Source organism: Entelurus aequoreus, linkage group LG02, assembly GCF_033978785.1.
Source record: "Entelurus aequoreus isolate RoL-2023_Sb linkage group LG02, RoL_Eaeq_v1.1, whole genome shotgun sequence".
Lineage (NCBI taxonomy): Eukaryota > Metazoa > Chordata > Actinopteri > Syngnathiformes > Syngnathidae > Entelurus > Entelurus aequoreus.
In genome coordinates this window covers 13,242,107-13,250,291 of record NC_084732.1, presented here as the reverse complement: position 1 = coordinate 13,250,291, position 8,185 = coordinate 13,242,107, and positions in this window count along the sequence as shown.

Genomic DNA, 8,185 nt, shown 5'->3' with positions numbered 1-8,185 from the left:
CACCGTCTCGTGTTTTGTAAAAAGTTTTTTCATGATTTGATGTATCAAATATGTACAAACCCCGTTTCCATATGAGTTGGGAAATTGTGTTAGATATAAACGGAATACAATGATTTGCAGATCCTTTTCAACCCATATTCAGTTGAATATGCTGCAAAGACAACATATTTGATGTTAAAACTGATAAACTTTTTTTTTTTTGCAAATAATCATTAACTTTAGAATTTGATTCCAGCAACATGTGACAAAGAAGTTGGGAAAGGTGGCAATAAATACTGATAAAGTTGAGGAATGCTCATCAAACACTTATTTGGAACATCCCACAGGGGAACAGGCAAATTGGGAACAGGTGGGTGCCATGATTGGGTATAAAAGTAGATTCCATGAAATGCTCAGTCATTCACAAACAAGGATGGGGCGAGGGTCACCACTTTGGCAACAAATGCGTGAGCAAGTTGTTGAACAGTTTAAGAAAAACCTTTCTCAACCAGCTATTGCAAGGAATTTAGGGATTTCACCATCTACGCTCCGTAATATCATCAAAGGGTTCAGAGAATCTGGAGAAATCACTGCACGTAAGCAGCTAAGCCCGTTACCTTCAACCCCCCAGGCTGTCCTGCATCAACAAGCAACATCAGTGTGTAAAGGATATCACCACATGAGCTCAGGAACACTTCAGAAACCCACTGTCAGTAACTGCAGTTGGTCGCTACATCTGTAAGTGCAACTTAAAACTCTCCTATGCAAGGCAAAAAACGTTTATCAACAACACCCAGAAACGCCGTCGGCTTCGCTGGGCCTGAGCTCATCTAAGATGTACTGATACAAAGTGGAAAAGTGTTCTGTGGTCTGACGAGTCCACATTTCAAATTGTTTTTGGAAAATGTGGACGTCGTGTCCTCCGGACCAAAGAGGAAAAGAACCTTCCGGATTGTTATAGGCGCAAAGTGTAAAAGCCAGCATGTGTGATGGTATGGGGGTGTATTAGTGCCCAAGACATGGGTAACTTACACATCTGTGAAGGCACCATTAATGCTGAAAGGTACATACAGGTTTTGGAGCAACATATGTTGCCATCCAAGCAACGTTACCATGGACGCCCCTGCTTATTTCAGCAAGACAATGCCAAGCCACGTGTTACATCAACGTGGCTTCATAGTAAAAGAGTGCGGGTACTAGACTGGCCTGCCTGTAGTCCAGACCTGTCTCCCATTGAAAATGTGTGGCGCATTATGAAGCCTAAAATACCACAACGGAGACCCCCGGACTGTTGAACAACTTAAGCTGTACATCAAGCAAGAATGAGAAAGAATTCCACCTGAGAAGCTTAAAAAATGTGTGTCCTCAGTTCCTAAACGTTTACTGAGTGTTGTTAAAAGGAAAGGCCATGTAACACAGTGGTGAACATGCCCTTTCCCAACTGCTTTGGCACGTGTTGCAGCCATGAAATTCTAAGTTAATTATTATTTGCACAAAAAAAAAAGTTTATGAGTTTGAACATCAAATATGTTGTCTTTGTAGCATATTCTACTGAATATGGGTTGAAAATGATTTGCAAATCATTGTATGTCGTTTATATTTACATCTAACACAATTCCCCAACTCGTATGGAAACGGGGTTTGTACATAAATCATTGGAGGTTGTCAGCAAAGTGAGGAGAAATATCAAGAAATAATGTTATGTGAAAATTGTCTTATGTAGGAAGTCGTTGGAGTTATCAAAAATTTTCTCTACAAGTTAAGTCAGCAAGCAAAAGTAATGTTTAGTAATGTTCAATAAATAAGCTTGTTAAGACGTAGAAACATGTAGAAAAAGAACTTTGGACATATTGGCCGCATGTTCTTTGTCTTTAATATGCAATCAAATGATCAGAAAGTTGAAGGATTTACATCAGTGGTGTCCAAAATGTGGTCTGCAGCGTGTTCTAAAAATAACATTAACAACAGAATCAGAATCAGAATCACTTTATTCATCCCTGAGGGGAAATTTTAATTTTCAGCACAATCCCATTCAAGATCAGACAAACATTACGGGGAGACAGAACAGGATCACTGACGATCCTGTTCTGCCAGCATCAAAACATGAGACAAAAAGGAAAAAAGACGGGAAAAAAATGTTAATGCCACGGCTGACCTAAATGATCAACATAGATAATTACTAGAGATGTCCGATAATGGCTTTTTTGCCGATATTCCGATATTGTCCAACTCTTAATTACCGATTCTGATATCAACCGATACCGATATATACAGTCGTGGAATTAACACATTATTATGCCTCATTTTGTTGTGATGCCCTGCTGGATGCATTAAACAATGTAACAAGGTTTTCCAAAATAAATCAACTCAAGTTATGGAAAAAAATGCCAACATGGCACTGCCATATTTATTATTGAAGTCACAAAGTGCATAATTTTTTTTAACATGCCTCAAAACAGCAGCTTGGAATTTGGGACATGCGGAGGTTGAGGTGGGCGGGGTAGGGGGTAGCGGGGGGTGTATATTGTAGCGTCCCGGAAGAGTTAGTGCTGCAAGGGGTTCTGGGTATTTGGTCTGTTGTGTTTATGTTGTGTTACGGTGCGGATGTTCTCCCGAAATGTGTTTGTCATTCCTGTTTGGTGTGGGTTCACAGTGTGGCGCATATTTGTAACAGTGTTAAAGTTGTTTATACGGCTACCCTCAGTGTGACCTGTATGGCTGTTGACCAAGTATGCATTGCGTTCACTTGTGTGTGTGAAAAGCTGTAGATATTATGTGACTGGGCCGGCACGCAAAGGCAGTGCCTCTAAGGCACGCCCCCAATATTGTTGTCTGGGTGGAAATCGGGAGAAATTCGGGAGAATGGTTGCCCCGGGAGATTTTCGGGAGGGGCACTGAAATTCGGGAGTCTCCCGGGAAAATCGGGAGGGTTGGCAAGTATGACTGGGAGATGCAACTGCTCTGTACTTCTCCCTATGTCCGTGTACCACTCCGTACAGCGGCGTTTTAGAAAGTCATAAATTTTACTTTTTGAAACCGATACCGATAATTTCCGATATTACATTTTAAAGCATTTATCGGCCGATAATATCGGCAGTCCGATGTTATCGGACATCTAAAATAATTACCGATAGCAATTTTTTTGTTTCTGTACCATTTTTTTAAATTGTAGAAATACAATTAAACCGTTAAAATAAAACAGAAATATGGGTAGAAAGATCATATCTGACTTGCAGTTTTTTATTCGCCTAAAAATAGAATTATCAAAATAAAACAAAAGCAAGCATGAGAAAAAGATCAAACAGGCGTAGTGTAACGAGTAACAAGTAAGACTAACATTGATACACCTTGTCACCTCTAACTCAAAGCTGCCCCTAAGTTTAATTTGTCTTTAAATATAGCGCAATTTTTAGCCTTTTTCGTACCATCGTATAAAAATACTTAAAAAATAATGATTATTTTTATTTGTATATATTCAAAGTAAGCATAAACATGTTTTTACAAATATGCCAAATAAATGACAATAATAATTTTACCTGGTGAAATATTGGATAAAAATAAAATGTCACTTAATATTTTTATGACTATATTCAGGGTTTTTTTTTCATCTTTATTGTATTAAATGTATCAAATGGCTCTGCCGCCTTCCAGTGTTCTGTACATCTGTCAAGTTTTATTAAGTGGAAAAAAAAGTTTGACACCCCTGATTCATGTATGTAATTGTGTGCAAAATTCCCACAATCAGCACTCCCGTGAACGCATCAGCAGCACCTGAAAGGTGGGCAGAACTAATTGGCAGTGCTACAAAAAGGTGTGCAGGTCTTATGTTTCATGCACTTTCTTTGAGCTGTCGTGGCGGATCTCTCCGGGGCTGAGTTGTTGTGGAGTGGCTTCAAGAGAAAGTTGATACAACACCTTTTTTATTGAGGAGCTATCGCTTGGTGTAATTCAGTGCTTCTTAATTATTTCCTGTTATGCCCCCCTAGGACGTTAAAGACGTAGATCGACTTATAAAACCCAAAACCAGTGAAGTTGTCACGTTGTGTAATTCGTAAATAAAAACAGAATACAATGATTTGCAAATCCTTTTCAACTTGTATTCAGTTGAATAGACTTCAAAGACAAGATATTTAATGTTCCAACTGAGAAACTTTTTTTTTTTTTTGCAAAAAATTCACTTAGAATTTAATGGCAGCAAAAAAGTTGGCACGGGGGCATTTATACCACTGTGTTACATGGCCTTTCCTTTGAACAACACTCAGTAAACGTTTGGGAACTGAGGAGACCAATTTTTGAAGCTTTTCAGGTGGAATTATTTTACCATTCTTGTTTGATGCAAAGCTTAATTTGTTTAGCAGTCCGGGGTCAGCGTTGTAGTATTTGACGCTTCATAATGCACCACACAATTTCAATTACAGGCAAGCCAGTCTAGTACCCGCACTCTTTTACTACAAAGCCACACTGTGGCTTGGCATTGTCTTGCTGAAATAAGCAGGGGCGTCCATGAAAAAGACGTTGCTTGGATGGCAACATATGTTGCTCCAAAACCTGTATGTACCTTTCAGCATTAATGGTGCCTTCACATATGTGTAATTTACCCATGCCTTGAGCACTAATACACCCCAATACCATCACAGATGCTGGCTTTTCAACTTTGCGCCCATAACAGTCCGGATGGTTCTTTTCCTTTTTAGTCCGGAGGACACAACGTCCACAGTTTCCAAAAACAATTGGAAATGTGGACTCATCAGACCACAGAACACTTTTACACTTTGCATCAGTCCATCTTAGATGAGCTCGGGCCCAGCGAAGCCGGCGGCGTTTCTGGGTGTTGTTGATAAATGGCTTTCACTTTGCATAGTACAGTTTTAACGTGCATTTACAGATGATGAACTGTAGTTACTGACATTGGTTTTCTGACGTGTTCTTGAGCCCATGTGGTGATGTCCTTTACACACTGATGTCGCTTTTTGATGCAGTACTGCCTGAGGGATTGAAGGTCACAGGCATTGCCGCTTACGTGCAGTGATTTCTCCAGATTCTCTGAACCTTTTGATGATATTAGATGGTGAAATCCCAAAATTCCTTGCAATAGCTCGTTGAGAAATGTTGTTCTTAAACTGTTCGACAACTTGCTTACGCATTTGTTCACAAAGTGTTGACCCTCGCCCCATCCTTGTTTGTGAATGACTGAGCATTTCATGGAAGCTGCTTTTATACCCAATCATGGCACCCACCTGTTCCCAATTAGCCTGTTCACCTGTGGGATGTTCCAAATAAGTGTTTGATGAGTATTCCTCAACTTTCTCAGTCTTTTTTGCCACTTGTGCCAGCTTTTTTGAAACATGTTGCAGGCATCAAATTCCAAATGAGGTAATATTTGGAAAAATAACAAAGTTTACCAGTTCAAACGTTAAGTATCTTGTCTTTGCTGTCTATTCAATTGAATATAAGTTGAAAAGGATTTGCAAATCATTGTATTCTGTTTTTATTTACCATTTACACAACGTGACAACTTCACTGGTTTTGGGTTTTGAATAATAAATAATAACTTTATTAACCTTGGTTGGTCTGTAACAGCAAAGATTTAAAGTGCAACATTTTGCCTGAAATTAAAAAAACCAAAACATTTTTAAATAAACATTTATTGACTGACTTTAACCATATGATACTAAAACATAAATACTCAATACATTTTACTTTGATTAATTGGTTGATTGGAGCACAATATTTAAAACAATTCACCCTACAAAACCAAATGAATAAAACAATTTGTGCTGATTTTTTTTATATATATATATATATTAAAAAAATTAAGTCCGGATTAATGGCTACAATGAGCACATTTTGAAGCATTATACTGATAAAGCAGGGGTGTCCAAACTTTTTTGACCAAGTTTAAAAAAAGTTTAAAGTCAAAACACTTTGATATTTTATTTTGTTAAAAAAAAAAATTAAAATCAGACATGAAAAAAGGGAATAAGCGGTAGAAAATGGATGGATGGCATTGTATATATATAAATATACAATGCCGGGGGGGGGGAGTTAGTAAAAAAAAATGTTTTTTTAATTATTATTATTATTATTTTTTGGTCATAAAGAAATACAATCATGTGTGCTTACGGATTTTATCCCTGCAGACTGTATTGATTTATATTGATATATATTGTGTTTTTTATGTTGATTTAATTTAATTTAATTTTTTATTTTTATTTCTTGTGCGGCCGCGGCCCGGTACCAATCGGTCCACGGACCGGTACCGGGCCGCAGCCCGGTGGTTGGGGACCACTGCGGTAGATGACAAAGACTATTATTATTAGATTCAATAATAATTACAATTCTTTAATAATAATTATTATTACAAAATTTCATATTTTACTCCCTACAATACTTTTTTGTTCTTTTTTAACAGTTTTTTTATTTCGACAATATGCTGCTGGCCAATAAAACCTGAGCTGCAGGCCGCAAATTCCCCCCCGGGTCAGACTTTGGACACCCCTGTAGTAAAGCATGTTTCCCGGAGTCACAAGCCGGGAACATACAGTACGCAGAGAGCTTCATGGGATGGGTTTCCATGGCCGAGCAGCTGCATCTAAGCCATACATCACCAAGTCCAATGTAAAGCGCCGGATGCAGTGGTGTAAAGCACGTCGCCACTGGACTCTAGAGCAGTGGAGACGCGTTCTCCGAGGTGATGAATCACGCTTTTCCATCTGGCAATCTGATCTGGGTTTGGAGGTTGCCAGGAGAACGGTACATTTCGGACTTCATTGTGCCGAGTGTGAAATTTGGTGGAGGAGGAATTATGGTGTGGGGTTTGTTTTTCAGGAGTTGGGCTCAGTGAAAGGAACTTTGAATGCTCCAGGAAACCAAAACATTATGGACAATTCCATGCTCCCAACTTTGTGGGAACAGTTTGGAGCGGGCCCCTTCCTCTTCCAACATGACTGTGCACCAGTGCACAAAGCAAGGTCCTTAAAGACACGGATGACGTGTCTGGTGTGGAAGAACTTGACTGGCCTGCACAGAGTCCTAACCTGAACACATTTGGGATTAATTAGAACGGAGACTGAGAGCCAGGCCTTCTCGACCAACATCAGTGTGTGACCTCACCAATGCGCTTTTGGAAGAATGGTGGAAAATTCCCTATAAACACGTACACTCCGCCACCTTGTGGACAGCCTTCCCAGAAGAGTTGAAGCTGTAATAGCTGCAAAAGGTGGACCGACATCATATTGAACCCTATGGGTTAGGAATGGGATGGCACTTCAAGTTCATATGTGAGTCAAGGCAGGTGGCCAAACACTTATGGCAATATAGTTTATTTCAGTGACTACATTGTAGTGCAGTGATTCTCAAAATGTGGTTGTACGCGGGTTCCATCCAGTCGTACGCCAAAGAAGTCTGTAAATATGTACTGTATATGGAACATTGTTGTTGATGTTTGTGCATTGAGTGTAATGTTGCAGTGGCCAAACATATGAAATATACTTGTTAAATAATATACTAATGAACACGTAGGCCTACTATGCTACTGTATTTTTTTGTTCGTCATTATGATCGTACTTGGAGAGCCATGTGTTTTCTGAGGTGGTACTTGAACTAATGGCTTCTACGGCATTAAGGGTGTGAATTGGGGGTTAAATCACCAAAAATTATTCCCGGGCGCGGCCATCGGTGCTGCCCACTGCTCCCTTCACCTCCCAGGGGGTGATCAAGGGTGATGGGTCAAATGCAGAGAATAATTTCGCCACACCTAGTGTGTGTGTGACAATCAGTGGTACTTTAACTTTAACTATTAGCCAAGTTGTGTTGTACAGTATTTTATTTACTAATACTTTGCTTTTGGTTGAGTTTGATTAACATTTTAATTCTTTTTTTTTTGCTGTGGAGTTTGGCAATGTTTCTTATTCTATTATTAAATTTTAAAAAATACTTTTGTTTTTCTATACATGTGCTGGATTCACTTGCGTTAGTATTTAATAAGACACCCTCTGTCGCGAAGGCTTAGATGTGATTAGGCCCCGCCCTCGTCCCTCTAGTACTATGTTACGCGTATAACAACCTTCTTTTGGAGTTGCGAGAAAGGAAATAACGGTGAAAATGTCTCTGTAATCATAAATATACCCTCGCCCCATCTCAAATGTGACCCTTTCCCCCTTAAAATGTGAAGGGATTTAAAAGCGCATTTTTCCCCCACGGTCCT